The sequence below is a fragment of the Nannospalax galili genome, unplaced genomic scaffold, assembly GCF_000622305.1.
Source record: "Nannospalax galili isolate Female #2095 unplaced genomic scaffold, S.galili_v1.0 scaffold429, whole genome shotgun sequence".
Taxonomy (NCBI): domain Eukaryota; kingdom Metazoa; phylum Chordata; class Mammalia; order Rodentia; family Spalacidae; genus Nannospalax; species Nannospalax galili.
In genome coordinates, this window is record NW_008360330.1 from 2,904,203 (window position 1) to 2,921,630 (window position 17,428).

General features: G+C 38.5%; 1 protein-coding gene across 1 annotated transcript in view; it reads left to right on the top strand.

Moving 5' to 3' along the window:
• Positions 1 to 17,428, top strand: part of Pappa2 (pappalysin 2) — a 315,095-nt gene that overhangs the window by 72,582 nt on the left and 225,085 nt on the right. The window lies entirely within an intron of this gene.

The following is a 17,428-nucleotide window of genomic DNA, read 5'->3' on the forward strand; positions in this document are numbered from 1 at the left end:
TCATGACCAAAAAGAAGTCAGTTAGACAATGAAAATAGTAATGCAGGAGATGAGGAATGGAAAGGCCAGCCGAGAGAGAGAAATAAAGAACAAGTTTTTCGTTTCTTGTGTCTTTTTTTTTTTTTGAGATAGGGTTGCCCTGTGACCCCAGCTAGCTTAGAACTTACATGGAGGTCAGGCTGGCTAGGATGACCTCAATCATATAGAGATCAACCTTCCTCTGCCTCCTGAGTACTGGGATTAAAAACATGCACTACACATATGACTTGCATCTATGTTTTGATTTAATGACCAAACTTGGCTGGCCAAAGAGCTTCAGGAATGTACCTGTCTCTACCCTTGGTTCTGGGGTTACAGATATCTGTCTTTTACGTAGGTTCTAGAGATTCAAGCTCAGATCCTTATGCTTATGCAGCAGGCACTTTACTGATAGAATTGTCTCCCCAACCTGTCTCCATTCTCTTAAAGTCTGCCCGGCATTCCCATTGCATGTTCAGTCCCCTCTGTGGTCCCCCTGGGCTGTTGGGAGCTCCTGACACATAATAGATATAGAAGTTAGCAGGGTCTCAACAGTCCTTCCTTACATTCTCTTCCCAAAGGCCTTGGGGGAAGGGACAGTGCAGACCCCTCAGGTGGACACTGACTTCAGACAGATTAGGTGAGCTGCTTAAGGGACTGGAAGGTAGTGGTAAGAGTCCAGATCCACCTTCCATGTCAGGGCATCCTGCCTCACAGGGCAAAGGAAGTGAGATTCTGATGTAACATTTCTTCACTGCAGTGCCTGTGTGTGTGTGTGTGTGTGTGTGTGTGTGTAACATGCTTTCCTATAAAGGATTACTCTAGATTCCTTCTGAAGCTAGAGCTTTTCATTTTAAATTTAATCTGCCCTAGGAGGAACTGTTGAGTGATATTCTAGGGAAGATGATAGAGTATGTATGCAGTATACCACAAGGGGCTGGATTCAGAGACTGTCCAGTTCCCTCACCTAGCAGAAGAAACAGAACAGAGGCTCGAGTGTCTAGTGAGCTAGGATGGGTAAACATGATGGTGAGGGCTCATCTAAATGCTCCTGTCAGTTCGGTTTCCTTTTGAAAAAGGCTTAGGGTGCTTTGCAGAGAGTAAGATTGTGAGGTAGTATGCTTGAAGAGTGGGAAGATATGAAATGATCATGAAGGCAGCAGACAAATGAATTGGCCAGGGGAAAGAGGAAGATCTGGATGGCCCACAGAGATACTTGAGACTAAATGCCATGTGTTTAAATTGGGGCTAGACAGTATATTTGTGTTTTTCTCTAGCCATTCTAAGCTACAGTCTTCAGAAAAATTGATTTAATGAGATTTGGGGTTTTCCAAGTGAGTATAAAGAAATAAGAGAGAAAGAAGTCTGTGAGCATATGCAAAAGAATGATCTAACAATGCGAGTCTGTGTCTTAGATATCTTCATTTCCTGTAGATCTTTTTTTTCCCAGTTCAGACCTACCTTCACAGACTGGAGAGCTGACTTAGCAGTTAAGAGCACTGGCTGCTCTTGCCGAGGACCCAGATTTGATTCCCAGCACCCATATGGTGGCTAACAGCTATTAGTAACTCCAGTTCCAGGGGACCCGACACCCTCTTCTGACCTCCAAGGGCATTTCACCACATGGGTGCACTTACATACATGTAGACAATACACTTATACAGATAAAAGTAATAAATAAAATATTTAAAAAGAACTATCTTCAGATGGTGGCATAGCGGATTGACTGTAGAAACTTTTGAACGGATAACTTTTTTAAAAATCCATTTTATTTTAAATCTTCTTAAGCATTTCAAAGTTAAAATATTATGTCAGAAAAGGGAGTTAAAACTGGATAAAAATTGAATTGATTCCATTGAATTTTCTCGTACTTATTCCTGGTAAATATTAAAAAGTATTTTTATTGATTCAAGAATTTCATACAATATATTCTGATTATTGAGATGCCCCTCCCCCTCTCCACACCTACACTTAACTTCATGTCCTCTATTATTATTTGTACTTTTTAAAAAGTTCTATTGAGTCTAATCTATGTTTCCTAAATACTCTTGGGTGTGGTTCTATCCCTTGGAGTCTAATTAATCTACCAGGTAGCACACCAGTAAGGAAGACTGACTCTCCCTCTCCCAGCATCTATCAACTGCCAGTAGATCCTAAGCAAGGCTGGGGCTTCTTTCCCACATTACCCATCCATGCTCAGCTCCTGTCTCATTTGGGATAGCAGAGGCCTTATGCATGCTATCATAAGTGCTGTGGCTTCATATGTGTAACTATTCTGTGGTGTCCAGACAGTGCAGTTTCCTTGTATTCACCGACCACCTCTAGCTCTTGCAGTCTTTCTACTCTCCTCTTCTGAAATAATTCCTGAGCCTTTGGAGCAGAGGCTGCCATATAGATGTCCCATTTAGGGTCGAGCATTGCAGTCTCTTATTCTCTGCACTTTGACCAGCTATGGGTTTCATCTTCTCTAGTGAGAGTTGAGAGATGTGCTAATTTATGGATGTAACCATAAGTCATTATGAATCAGTTTAAATACTACATCTATTTGAGCTGAATGATCATAGTCAGTTCTCCCCTGTGACCTATGACCTATTTAGCCACAAGCTCTTGGCCTTCTTGACTTTTATTTGGTAAGGTCATTATTGATCATATGTTTGCCCTATTATCCTAGGAGTAGAGAGGCACTAGGAGTGATACATAAAGCTACATGCCATCTACTCTAATTGATGTAACTGATTAATAGAACATAATGAAAAGTGTGGTAAAGAGAGGAAACGAAATTTTTTGTGTTTAGATATTCTATGATGCCACTTTTTTATTGCTATCTCTTAGCCATATGTGAGTACAGATTGATCTCTGATTGATAAACCGCAGCAAAACTGAAATAGATATAAAGGGCCTATGTAGGCTGAGTTTTAAACTTTCCTTTAAAAGTATACTCCTACATTTGCCTTTTCATTTGGTTTATCGTCTAGAATTGAAACTGTCTCTCAGTGTAGAGTAAGGATTTGCAATCTCCTATTTTTAAAGGAATTGCTTACAGATAAAATTCAGTCTTCCTTCCTGGCTCTGCTCTTCATGAGAGGTATTGCATTTGACAGGTCTTTATGTTACAAGCTGAATATGGAATCCTAGGCTGAAGTTGCAATTTATGCAGCCCGTAATACTTGAGGCCTTCACCAGCAATGGAAAAGCAATCAAGAATTCGTGTAAACAGACCAACCTGACCACCATCTGTTGTGGTTTAGTATTTTCTCAGAGAGAAGCATGTTTTCCAATAGCTCCCACTGGTGTTAACAAGAGGCTATACAAATAAACAGAGCCAGCTTCCTTTGGATTAGGTTGAGTAAAGGTGTTCACACAAGTGGTATGATTTTAGAGTTGTTGAGAAAAAACTTAGTAAATCAAAAGGTGGCTCTCCCATCAAATGGATATCTGAATTTTCATAGTCTAAATGTTGTTTTTCTAATTTCAGCAAGCCATAATTTTTGTCCTTATAATGAAATGTAGCTGTCTTTCTCATTTAGTGACAGATTAAAATATTAAATAATGGCATATCCATGTGGGTGACCACAGTGATGACTGAAGATTTGGGTATATATAGATACCAAATATGCAGGTTGGCGGAAGGAAGTGGCAACAGATGGGTTTGTCAGAGCTTTAGATATCAAGATGGGTTTAGAATTTCAGAGCCTGAGAGGAGTCTGTGTATGATTTAGGCTGGGTTATAATTTTGTATAGGCTCAGGGCACTCAGTAGGGAATAAGAAAAGGAACATATGGAAAATGGTGCAGATACAAGTTCAATGATCAACACTGTGGCATCTGGTCACCTAATGACAAAGGCTTTCATTTATTTATTATTAAAGCAAGCGTGTATTAAGATTTTACTCTTGCCAGGCATCAGAGAAAACAGTAGAGCTAAAAATAATTATTATGCAGTGTTACTGGCATTATGACATAATACATAGATTATATTGGGAAAATGCCTGAATGTGTTTGCAAACCACACTAAGAAGAGCAGAGAAGGTTTTTGTGGGTAGAGGTAAGATTCGTAAAACACCTTTGATGGTCAAAATTACACCGTCTAATATGTTAGGTAGTCAGGGACACAAGGTTCATTGGGAGGTAGGTCCTGCCAGTGTCACTAATTTGCATATAAACATATAAGCGAGAATTACTTATATTGGACAGAAAGTGAGGGGAAGACTTGCTAGGTAGTGAATGTTGAGTGATGAAAAGTTATTTAGCACTGTCATATATATTAGGCAGAATCAGAGCCTCACAGGTGTTAAATGGAAATCAAGATATGAAGCTGGAGCACAGTTGTATTGGGGAAAAGGTGTTTACAGCATATAATGACACATTGAATGACATTCACTATAATACAGAACTGATGAGAAGTACCAAAGTGGGAAGTAGGCATAAGAAAGAAATCAACTTTGAAATAACTGAATTTGAAATGCTAAGAAGTCCATCCAGGTTCAAATGCCCAGTAGAAAACAATATAAGCTTTCAAACTTGGAGAACAATGTATGGATTAGGAGTCATCAAGAAACTGGTGTGAGTTGATATTATAGATTTGGATGAGTTCATCCAGGGAAAGTCTGTTGAATGTTAACATCAGACAGCTAAGTGATGAGGGTTTGGAAGAGAACTGCTTTGAAGATGGAAAGTATTAGAGATGGAAGAAAATCCAAAGGGCCCATTGTCCCAGAAGTTGAGAAGAAAAAAATGTCTTCAAGTTATACAGAACCGTAGGGACTGGAGAGATGTCTCAGTGGTTAAGTGCACTGGCTGCTCTTGCAGAGGACCCAGGTTGAATCCCAGCATCCACATGGCAGATAATGACCTCCTTAACTCCAGTGCCAGGAGAACTGATGCCCTCTTCTGATCTCCACAGGCATGGCACAACAGGGCAGCACTTACACATGCAGGCATGACACTCACACACATAAAATAAAAATAATAAATAAAATATTAAAAGTGGAATACAGAATGCTAAACAAAATATGGTATCCATAAAATGGGATAGAGTTCAGATATAAAAAGGCATGCTAGGTGTAAAGATGAATAAGATGGGTTCAGATATTCTGTGTGATATACACACACAAAAATCAACAAAAAATGAGTTATATTTGAGGTGGAAGCATAAAAATTCACATCATGTTAATTAGTAGAGATAATAAACATTACCATTGAAATCTACCCGATGACTTTATATCCATACACAGGTGCCAAGGATCTGAGTCAACTGACTATGTATGGCTAGTAATAATCAGATACATACAGATTAGAGACACATGTGCCAACATCCAAGTGTTATTACCAAAAACAATTGAGTCTTTCTGTAAGAAACAGTATATTTTAAACTGAAATGGAGATCTTTTTAAAAGGTTAAAAACTCATTCGATTTTATGTCTTACAGGTTTATACTGAGTTCAATATTGTACAACTGCATTAATTCACCTGTGAACCTAAAAATTTATAGCCGCTTTTGAAAGAGATGTTATCATTGCTCTGGAAATTGTTATTGAATATGTTAAAGCTGTAATGAAATGCTTCTTCTAAAAAAAAGGCATTCAGTGGATAAGGGAGGGGTATACCAGCTCCCACACTTAGCTGAGGAGCTACTGGAGGTGATGGCTGCCAGGGGAGTGAGAGTCAGTTTTCTCTATAGGTTGTGGTCCTCATAGGTTGACGTTGCTTAAGTGGGTGGGCCACATTCATGCATATGTAGGCAGCACAAATTAGACTCAGTGGATTATACATATATCAAAAGAGAGGACATGAAGTTGGGAGGAAAATGGAGGAATTCAAATAGGGTTGGAGGGGGACAGGGGGAGGTGAATATGATCAAATACATTGTGTGCATGTATGAAATTATCAGAAAATTAAGAGAAATATTTTATTTAAAAAGTCAAGTACTACTCATGCATGCTACAACAGGGATGGAAGTTGAAACCTTATAGTAAATGAAACAAAGAAGTCATAAAAAGCCACATCTTATATGACCCCATTTATAGTAAATACACAGGAAGATAATGACAGAAAGTGGATTAGTAATTTCTTAAGCTGTAAAGGGTGAAGAAAAATGGAATAATACCTGAAAGGAAAATGTTCTAAATTGTCTGTGGTGGTGACTGAGCATATTGTAAATATATTAAAAATGCTGATTTTTTTTAAAAACTCTCAAAATAAATGGATTTTTCATTATATTACATGTGTCTCAATAAAAAAGAGAAAAGACATATGAGGTAAAATCACTAAGTATAGTTGAGAATTCTGGTAAAATAAAGGCAGAACCATCTTTGTTGCATTTGACAATGGAGAGAAATCATTTAAAATACAGTGGGAGATTTACTGACAATGGAAAGGTAACAAACAGATGATAGTGTACAGAGTGAAAATATGATGAACTTTTTCAAGAACTTTGGCTGAGAAGGGGACAGGAGAGGTAGATGCTAATGACAAAGGCAATGTTTCTTTACGACGAGGAATGCCTCATCATATTTATATAAGAAGAGAGCCAGGAGGCTATGGAAGATTCAGGATACCAGAATCAGGACGAAGGATGAACAAAGGAAATTATGATGAATGGAAAGTGTGGGACCCATGGCAGAAGGGAAGAAAGGGGAGGTGAACATGAGCAATGGGAGCAAGGGTATGTGATGATGCTTGAGGTGCCTGTAGCTGGGAATGAGCAAGTTTCAGGAAGTCTCATCATGTAACTCCATGTCCCTCACTAAGTTAGGAAGCAAATAATTTAAGGTTTAATGGGATTTGGCTTGGTGGATGGCTTAAGGATGAAGGGCAATTTTTTTTTAATGTGAAGGAATAAGAGGAAGGAGATCACTACAGACATGTTGGATTGCTGTACAAAGAGAATCTAAAGATCTTTCAACTGAGGTTGAAGACCTGGAATTAGTAATGATATTAGTTATCCCTCCCCACCCTGAGATGTGTTGGAGCAATTCTTAGGAAGTTGAGAAGAATGAATGAATGCTGGGATTGATTGATGTTTAAAATTTTGTGGGGCCTAAGTAATGAGAACCAGAGAATCAAATACCAATTTGCATGACCAACCGTGACCTGTGGGGTTGAGTGGCTAAGAGAGTAAAGGCTAGTGGCATTACAGTGGACTAATGAATGGTCTAGGAATATACAAAGTTTCCCTGATAAAGAGAAATAAAGTGGGTGATCTGAAGACACAGCCCTCAGCATAGCTTTCTCCTCTTGTTGCCTCATAAAGTCCTAGGGATATGAGGACAAAACTTAAAAGCAACTGGCCTATAGAAGATATAATGAAGTGGTATAAAAAAATAAAACAGGCTATTGCCACCACCCTTGATTTCCTCCCAGAGCTTGAAGGTAAGACCCTATTGCTGAAAACAGGACATACTTTGGACACAGGATTTGGAGCAGTGGAGCTGGAACTGACCTGGAAGCCTCCTCCTTGAGGAGCTCTCATAGTTTCAGAGGATACTATGCAAGCTGCTAAGGGAGAAAATTAATCAGTGCTCCAACTCCAGCTTTAAAGTCTAATAACCACAACAATGACTGCTCAACCAACTATAGCAGTGCAGTAATGGAAGGAAACTCATGTGTGCCTGTGTAAACATAGCCAAGTACACATGGTTGGAGAGGTCATAAATCCTAGATAAAACTCTATCTCTGTCATATCCCTAGGCAAATGTAATTTCTTACTATTTGCTAAGTATGGATACTTAGGTTTACAGACAAGTATATCATTTACCACTCATCAAAGAAGCTTCTTTTTGCAACAGATAGAGACTATTACAGAGTTCTACAGTTGGTCAAACATAGAGAATAAGTGTCTGAGAGATGCCCAGCCCTAAGTGACACATCTGGAACCTCTATACCTAAGACTCACAGGACTTAGTGGAACAGGGGGAAGAGGGACTGCTAATGCATCTCTTAACTCTTATCAGTGAAACTTCCTTGTGCAGCAGAGGGTGATGCACACAGAAGGTCACAACAGGCAAAAATGTAAATAGTAAGAGATTGCAGAGTGTGTGTCTCTGGATAGGACTCGTATATTAAATCTCACCCATCCAGGGCTAAGGGACCATTGTGGAAGAGGGGGTGGAAAGACTGTAAGAGCCAGGGGTGGTATATAGCCATAAGGAAACAGTCTTACAGGCTCTGGGAACTTGCTCCTATGAACTGACAGCAATGGTGTCAGCATGCACAAGACCTGTACAAACTCAAGCAGACAAAAACCCAGCACAAAACTGGGGAAATGGGCAACAGACTCCAACCTTAGGAGAGGAACCATTGGCAGCAGATTACCGTGGGGTGAAGGAGAGTTAATATTCTTTAAGGGAGAAGCTCTAGATAAGCTCACTAGACCCCAGTGGGACATCGGGGTACACACACTTGACTCAATAGACCTTAACATATATAACAGAATGCATGAAATCTGGTGGGATTGTGGATTGGGCAGGAGGTCTAAATATGAATAAGATGTGTTGTATGAAATATACAAAAATTCCATAAAAATTATACATTGAGAAAAGAACAATGCATAGAAGCTGGGCGTGGTGGTGAATACCTTTAATTCCAGAACTGGGGAGGTGAAGGTAAGAGAATCCCTGTGAGATGGAGGCCAGCCTGGTTGGTCTACATAGCAAGTTCCAGATCACTTGGGGCTATAGAGAGACCCTGTCTAAAACAACAGCAACAACAAAACCCCAACAAAATGAAGCAACAACAACAACAACAAACAATATGTGGGACAAGTTTGGGAATAAGCTGTATCTGATAAAGTCAACAAGATGCAGTGAATGATAAGAGCTTAAGAAAGATCAAGCATTGAAAAAGTATTCTAAGAATTCAGGTCCTAGAGAGAGATCACATCCTTAAAATTTGGAAATGTGATGAAGAGTTTGGTTTGAGAGGCTAGGGAAACATTTGTTGTCATTAAACAGCTTACAAGTTCCAAGAACTATATAATTACACTAAATAAACATTATATTGTATTGTATTATAAAATGATGTACCTATTCACATTTGAGAAACCAAGAAATGGTACATTTTAGAGATTAATTTATCCAACATATTGAATAGGAATTGGAATCAACTGATTCTTCTTTTAGATACATTGGTTTTGGAAGTTAAAATGAGGCACTATCCGGTACATAGCTAATAATAGGTATTTGTAGTAGAGATGCATGCCAAACAGAGATAGAAATTTTCTGTATTTCTACTCAAGTACCAAGCTTATGGAGAATGCCACTTGCTAAAACCAGGAGGAAAACAAGGAGCAATCTAAGAAAACAGGATGATTTAAAAAAGAAAAATTGCTCCTGTAGGCAAAAGCTTTCAACTGTTTTATCCCAACTCTCAGAAAAAAATTTTTCATGTCAACTCATATGTGAGTATGTAAATACTTTATAGATATGCGTGAACCAGAAGTCTGCAGACAAAACTATTAACAGTGTATGATACAAGATGGTATTTTCTGTGTTTTCTTTAAAAAATACACGTTGGTTAGCAACCCACTAAATTTATTTAATAACCTAATTATAGGTCAGATCCAGTGTTTGAAAACATTTCCCTATAGCTACACTAAAATATTCAGTGTGTGATGCTCTTAGGTCTCAGGTTCCACTAGTTGGCTTTGAATAGCAGCAGATGTTAATGATTCTCAATGAACAACTTTATACAATTTATAGAGAGAAACTGTAACATTAGCCCCATCTTTAAGGTTCACTCTCTTTCTGGTTCCCTGACCCAATATTTGTTTTCTTCTCTCTTAATTTCCTGTTTTTCACTCAACTTTCCTTAGTTCCTTTGGTTTGGAAATTAATTCTTCCTGGGTTTGTTCTTTTTATTGTTTTTTTTCTAAATGAATTAAAGTAATTTTAAGGCTGACCTTTCCATGTCATTTCCAATCTTCCCTTGTGGTTGTTTTACGCTTAAGGATACTGTACCACAGTTTGAGAATGAACATTTTATTGTGTGGTACATAGCTTTCATTATATAATAATTTAATTATATGACAAATGAGGTTGCAAAACTGATGTTACTCACAGCACCTCGCACAGTACTGCCAAATGCCCTGAGTTAACCTAGCATTACCAGGAATGAATCCTGGAGACCCAGAACCCACAGATCCTGGAGTGCCAGATGAAGTTTGTCATCAATTCAGAACCCAGGGAATCAGAGCAAATAACAAGAGACAGCTGTGTCTTAATACTCTTTCCTTCTTCTGTGACATCTGCATCAAGTGGCTTCCTATGGATGCACTGCGCTATTAAAGTTTGAAATGGACACTATCAACAGACACAATAATGGAATGGAAGTTACAAATTGACAGGGAACTTGTTTTGGAACTTTTTTCTCTCTACTGTGATTATTTGAGATTTTTAAGAAATACTAATTCTGTGTTGTTTGGGTTGGTTTCCATATAAGAGAAACTGAAGCTTTTGAGTTTATGTGACTTAAATTAAGGTTGTCCAGCTATTGCTACAGGAAAACAGGACTAGTTTTCAGTGGTGGACTTAGATAACCTCTAAATTGAAAGATCTTTCAAATCTCTCTGCGTTAATGTTTTCTCAAAAAGGTTGACTGTATCTGTCAGTCATTTTGGAATAACCAATTGGACAGGGCATCTGAGATGGAATAATTTGAGAAAGTGATTTTGATTTCGTTAACATGGTTTACAGATGAGAAATTTTATTGAGTTGGTGGACTTATTTGCAGTTAAGAGTTCAACCAGTTTGGGATCATTTAAGATCAATGAGTCAAATTGTTTTCCATCATAGTTCTGAGGATTGCTGCCTCACTGTGATTGTCAATCAGAATAGAAGCAGCCACATCAGCTTAAAACTATTCTACTGTCTGAACTATACTCAAAGACATTTTCAACAGTCTCAGAGATGATTTTGATGCTTGGAAAACCTTGGAAATCTCTGGTTTAATAAGTGACACATTTCTGGCACATAAAGAACTTGGTTCATTCATTATTTCTGAGTATAGCCTTTCAGTACTTTGGCTTCTTTGTGGGAGACAAAAGGCATTAAGACAGGCATGCAATGAACTCACAGTGTAGTTGGAAGATAATCACAAGTGTTAACATTAGATATGGTAAAATATGGTTATGTGCTTAAAATGAGGAAGGGAGTTCATTACAGGTATCATGAACCTGGAGTGAGGAAGTAAGAACTAAGTTATACTTCTGCAGGAGGTAAAGATTCATCAGTCAATAAAACTCAGTAGGTGAAAGTGTGAGATTTAGGCAATGGGAACAGCATGATGAAAGCTTGAAGAAAATTTCCAGGTATCATCAGAGAGAAGAAAGTCATGCCACTTACAAGAGCTGAGCACTTTCCAAAGGCCGAATGAAGCAAGAGCACTCAACAGTCTTTAAAAGGTGGGGATTTTGTCTAGTTACTAGGCAATGAAGACAGGTAGTTGTCAAGCAGAGACTGACAGAACCAGAACTCATTTCTTTAAAAAATAAATTAGTTGCAGTAGTGTTCAGGATAGATTAGAGGGGTAACCTGGATATGAACTGGTGGGTTAGAAACCTCACTCTGGGGGTTCAGGCCTAAACTTCCCCACTGCTTGCTTGAAGCCTTTGATCTTCAACAGTATAAGAAGCGACATTTTCCCCCCGTTCCATCCCCGCCTTGAGAGGCAGTCAGTGGAGCAGATTCCATGAGATCATAGTGCTTGGCATGAAGTGGTACTGAGTCAGGGGAGTGTGCTGTCATGGTTGTTCTGACTGCCACATGGATTGTAGTAGAAGCAGCAGACTCTTATATTGTTAAGAAGAATTGTACTGTGGCCAGGTGTGGTGGTACATGACTTTAATCAGAGTACTTGGGAGACAGAGGCAGGTGGATCGTTATGAGTTTGAAGCCAGATTGGTCTACACAATGAGTTCCAGGCCAGCCAAGGCTATGTATAGTGAGACCTTTTCTCAAAAAAAAATTTTCTGTATTGAAAGAGAAAATTTGATGATATTTCAGGTCATAGTGGTAGTATTTACATTGTTTTGAAAGATTTTGAGAAAGCATGGTATCTAACTCTGGTTCTAATTATGTTTCTGATACAAAGGTGAATAAAAATGGTCTTAGTAGACAACATTCACTGTTGAGTCAGTAGTCGGTGGTCTTGTCTTACTAGGAACATCTTAATTTCTGTTTTCAGTATACCTTTGATACTTTTCTTGGCTTATCTTGTGGTTTTCAAGTTAATTTTCTCTCTCATTTCCTCTTCTCTTCTCCTGACACTTCAACCTTGATATTGCGTATGCTCACAGAGGCCACAATGACCCCTTTTTCTTGGGAAAAGAAAGGGTAGGGATAACTTGTTAATTATTTTTTGGGGTGGAGACCTTTTCTTTTTAGCTAAAAAAAAATCTCAGAAATCTCTGTGTCTTCCCAAGTACCTTGCCCAGGGCTAGAAAATAGTAAATTCCCCCCAAATATTTTTTTGAAAGACAGGAATGCTTGTGTCCTTCATAATGAAGAGTGACTCAACTTTTCAGGACACACATGTTTTCAAATAACTGGTGCTATTGTTTTATAAAGTACCATTATGCTACAAGAGTATGTCCTTGCTTTTGTATTGAAAATACGTTTTGAAAATATTTGTGAACACTAAATATGTATCTATACCCCATAGATAATACACATGGAAAAGATTGAAAGAAAGAAAGAAAGAAAGAAAGAAAGAAAGAAAGAAAGAAAGGAAGGAAGAAAGAAAGAAGTAAGAAAAGCTTTGAGTGGCAGGGAGCAGAAGGTAGTGGGCAGAGATTTGGCGGGTTATGTGTAGCTCTGGTAGAAAGCTCTCTGGAACAATTTAGCTAGCATTTTCATTGGCAGGACCCAGCAGCACCATTAGACATATTAAATGAACGTATTGTTTTGAGATTCTTTTTCTGGCTCAATCTGCCGCATTATTTAGGGGAACAGAATTGCACATTCGCAGGGAAGAGAGAAAACTTCATGCCAGTGAATAGGAACCCTTCTTTATGGTGTATGCAGATGAGCAGGCTGGGGAGCTGGGGAGAGGGAGAGCTAAGAAACTGCAGCCCCTGCAAGTTCCCGGGTGCCAAGTGCAGCGTTGGATCTAATCAAGATTCTCATAATTCTTTTCCTTTCTGGGTAAAAAGTAATCAGAGTTTCCTGAAAGTTCCTTTAATAAATTATATAGTTGCCTTTTTATATCTGGCATTGAAGCTGTGTTAGAATATCTGCTTGCAAGCAGAAAGCATTGATCTGGGACATTCAATCTCTCGCCCCAAAATAAACCTGGGTTCTAAGAAACTGTGTGTATGTGTGTGTATGCACGTGTGTGTGTGTGTGTGTGTGTGTGTGTGTGTGTGTGTGTGTTGTGTGTGAAATAGGAAATGCTGAATGTCAGATACACTTAGCTAATTGATCCTGGAGTTGGAAATGCTATCTTGTTTTAAAAATAAAGGATAAGGCTAAACAGAGGACCCATCCACTCTTCTGTTTACCTTGTCAAGAGTGTCTTTGGGAGAAGGGCCAGATAAAAAAGCTAGAATGAACTCACTTGATCCTTTCTCCTGCATGCTTCTATTTTATGTTAGTGATTATTGGTTGATCCCAATTTTCATTCCAAATTCAGAGTAGAGCTAGAACAGTGGGGGCTCTGAAGCCCAAATTCTCCTTCAGGAGGCTCCTTACCAGAAAAACACAGTCCCCTGGCTTCACTGGAGGCCCCATGCCTCAGCCTGCTCACTTCAGTCCTTTGACTGGGGAGCTGCAGTGTGGATATTCTAACCCAAATCCATTTTTTCACTTTATTCTTTAAAAATTGAACTTTTCTTCTAAAGTGATACATTTTCCTTGAACTTTTACAAACAGTGAAGAAATAGTAGTAAGTTGTATCTTTTTTTCCCACTTTCCCCAGGCTACTTGTATTCATCTTTTCACAGTGTTTGAAAACAAGCTTAATTATGAGTTTGGATCAGTTTGTGAAAGGATGTTTCATTCAATTTTAAATACACGTAATTTGAAAATCAGTGTGAAGCATACTGTTTTTTAATGTGTTTGACAATGCTGGGTTAAACAACGAAACAATAATTACTTTCTATGTAGTATTTGAGTTTTGGAATTATTATCATGTATACTTTAAAAATTAATATTTAGTGTGTGTGTGTGTGTGTGTGTGTGTGTGTGTGTGTGTGTGGTGAGTGGGTGTCAAGGCACATGTGTGAAAGTCAGAAGTCAACTCACAGAAGTTGGTTGTCTCCTTCAGTCATGGGTCCCAGGGATTGAACTCAGGTCCTGAGGTTTGGTGACAATGCCTTTATCCATTGAGCCATCTTACCAGTCCCTGATCATACTTACCTTTCAGATTATTTTTTGTTTAGCTTTTTAAAATAACCATTATCATTTAAGTAGCCATGAAATTGATCTTAGAGATACTATATAATACTTCCAAATCATTTAAGAAGGGAATGGAAAAGCCCAAATAAATGTAGGTCATTTTAATTCAGAGCTGAAATCTTTACCACAACTCATGTCATGCTCTGAATCTAAACATATTTTAGGGATTTCTTATAGGAGGTCTTAGAGTTTTGGGTGATCTGCATCTATAGTAAGGCAGATAGTATGTCCTCATCCATGTCATGAGACGTATCTTAAGGAACCACCACTTTCATAAAACTCAGTCTGGTCTGAGTAATCTCACCATGGTGCTGGTCTCCAGCTTCTTGGTGAGGAGAGTTAAGACTTGTCTCAGCATTGTAGCAGCATTTAGACAAGTGTGGGAGGTTTCATAAGTGACAGCTGAGCATCCAGGCCAGCCCAGATGCTCCCTTGACTCCCAACATTACTTCTAGAATCTGCGACCCAATTGATATTTTTCTCTAGCAGAAAATATAAATTTGTAAAGCAGAAAGTTTTCACACTCCCAGAATTTCTTTTCCTTTCCATGAATGCCATTTTTCTGAGAAGACCCAAGTCATTCTTTCTTCTACAATAATGGGTCTGAATGATATGAAACAATACTCGTCTTAACAAAATAAATGTTGTGGCTGGAGAGATGGCTTGGAGGTTAAGAGCACTGGTTACTCTTGCAGAGGACCCAGGTTTGATTCCCAGAACCCACATGGTGGCTAGCAGCCATTAGTAACTCCAGTTCCAAGAGAATTTGACACCCTCTTCTAACCTCTGTGAGCACTGCATGACATGGATGCACTTACATACATGCAGGCAATATACTCATACACACAAATAAAAATAATAAAGTAATAAATAAAATATTTAAAAATATCTCAAGAAGGTATGAGTGTTAGAATTCTAAGATGTTTTGCTATTTGAATTAAACATAATTGTCATGGATAACTGGTTGCATATTTGGCTGTGTTAGAAAAATTCATGTGAGAGAGAAAATGGTAAAATGCCACCAGATTGAGATTCAACGTTATAACATGTCTAAATCATATAAATGACTGTATATAGGTGCAGATTGTAAAACAGAAACAAACACATCAAAATACCAGTAATAATAATCTCAAAGGATTTAAAATTTGGATAGAAACAGGTTTCTTTAATTCTTTTGTGTATTTTAAGTTATTGATAATATGTTTACAGGGCTTTTATAATTAAAAGCAAAGGAGTTATATAACAGGAGCGACAGGAATAAAATGGGAAAAAGAACAAACTGGCATAGTTGGGTATAGAACTACAAACCACTTGATGTTGCTGGATCCAGAAGCATGAGTAAGAGATGGACAAGAGATGTGGTGCAAGTAAGACCACTGCCTGGTCAGAGTCATGGCTTAGATGACTTACTTCAGTCACTGCATGGTAACTGCCTGGGGAAGATGAAACTGTAGGCAAGAAGACTGGAAACCACTGCTAAAGACTGGAGAGAGGCAACCACGGCCGTAACACTGCAAAGAAGAGACTGAAGTTGAAAATAACTAGTAGATAAAATAGGTAACCTTCAGTCATTGAGTTACATTAATGGTCAACATGAATATGGAGTGGGGAGTAAAGAAATTTATGCCAGGCATAGTGGCTCATGTTTGTAATCCCAGCTTCTAATCGCTGAAGCAGAAGGATCACTGTTAGTTTGAGACCAGTCTGGGCTATAGAGTGAGACCCTGTCTAAAAAACAAAAAGAAAAAGAGAAAAAAAGAAAAAGAAAAAAGAAAAAGAAGGCTCTGAGGCTTCTACCATGAGGATATTCTGGAACCATACATGGGAACTTTATCTTCTGTTGAATCTTTGCAGCACTGTGGCTATAACACTGTCTTCTTTTTGAGAGCAAAGAATTCCAGTCATTTAATAATTAAGAGACTTGGTTCACCTATTGATCTGAAAATTCCTTGTTTTTCTGGTATACATTATATGAGCATGAAAAGTGTATTAGACCTCCCTGCATAAAAAATAAGAAAAGAACTGTTTGTTTTACCCCTTATATAGATAAATGTACACAAAGTGCTTTATATAACATGCCAATATGTTCACATCATTCAGGAAAGTGAATTATTACTTTATGGGACAAATGAGAAAACTGAGGCTCAGAGATATAGGTCACAAAGCTCAAAGTGGCAGAAATGCACTATAAATTCTGTGTGTCAAAATTAGATCCATGCTCAAAGATAAATACCTTAGCACAGAGCAGAAGTCTGTAATACTTTTTGTAAATGGTCAGATAGTAAATATTTAGGCTTGGTGGGTTTGTGGGCCACATACAATATAACATATAATCTCTCTTGTGTTTTTCTTCTTTAAGTCCCCTGTCTTTTTTTTAACAACTCCAAAGTATATAAAAATCATTCTTAGCCCACAGGCTATAAAAAAGTAGCCACAGGCTGCATTTGGATCATAGATTGCAGTCTCCTGGTCTACAGCATGTGTACACACACACACACACACACACACACACACACACACCTCTTTTAGAGTATTGTGGTGGTGAAAGGGTATGTGGGGTGGAAAGAGAAAAATGGAGAAATAGCTTCTCCTTAGGTTTCCCAGGAAAGGGAAATCCAGCTGGAATCAAATACCCATGGTAAACACAGGGAGACCACAAGAGTATGAGTCATCACAAGGCCATAGTCTGAATATGATCACTTAGCCAACAAATGATCCTCGGATGGCTTCACAACATTAATGTCAGGGACGGGAGAGAATGAAGGCTTGAAAAGAGAAAATGGGCTCTCTAGCTAGAATATGGACCCTGTCCTAGAAAAGGAAGCAGGAAAGAAAGACTGAAAGGTGTGTTTTTCTGGGCACCAACTTTCAGAGGAGCAGAAAAGAGGGGATACAAGCCAGAATGAGGAAACAGAGCAGGCATGGTGAGGGAGGTGCCTCTGTGTGTGCTTGCACGGTTCTCTTTCCCCAGCCACCATAACACTTGCAACTTTCAGATGGACAGGGCTGGTATAGAGCTAG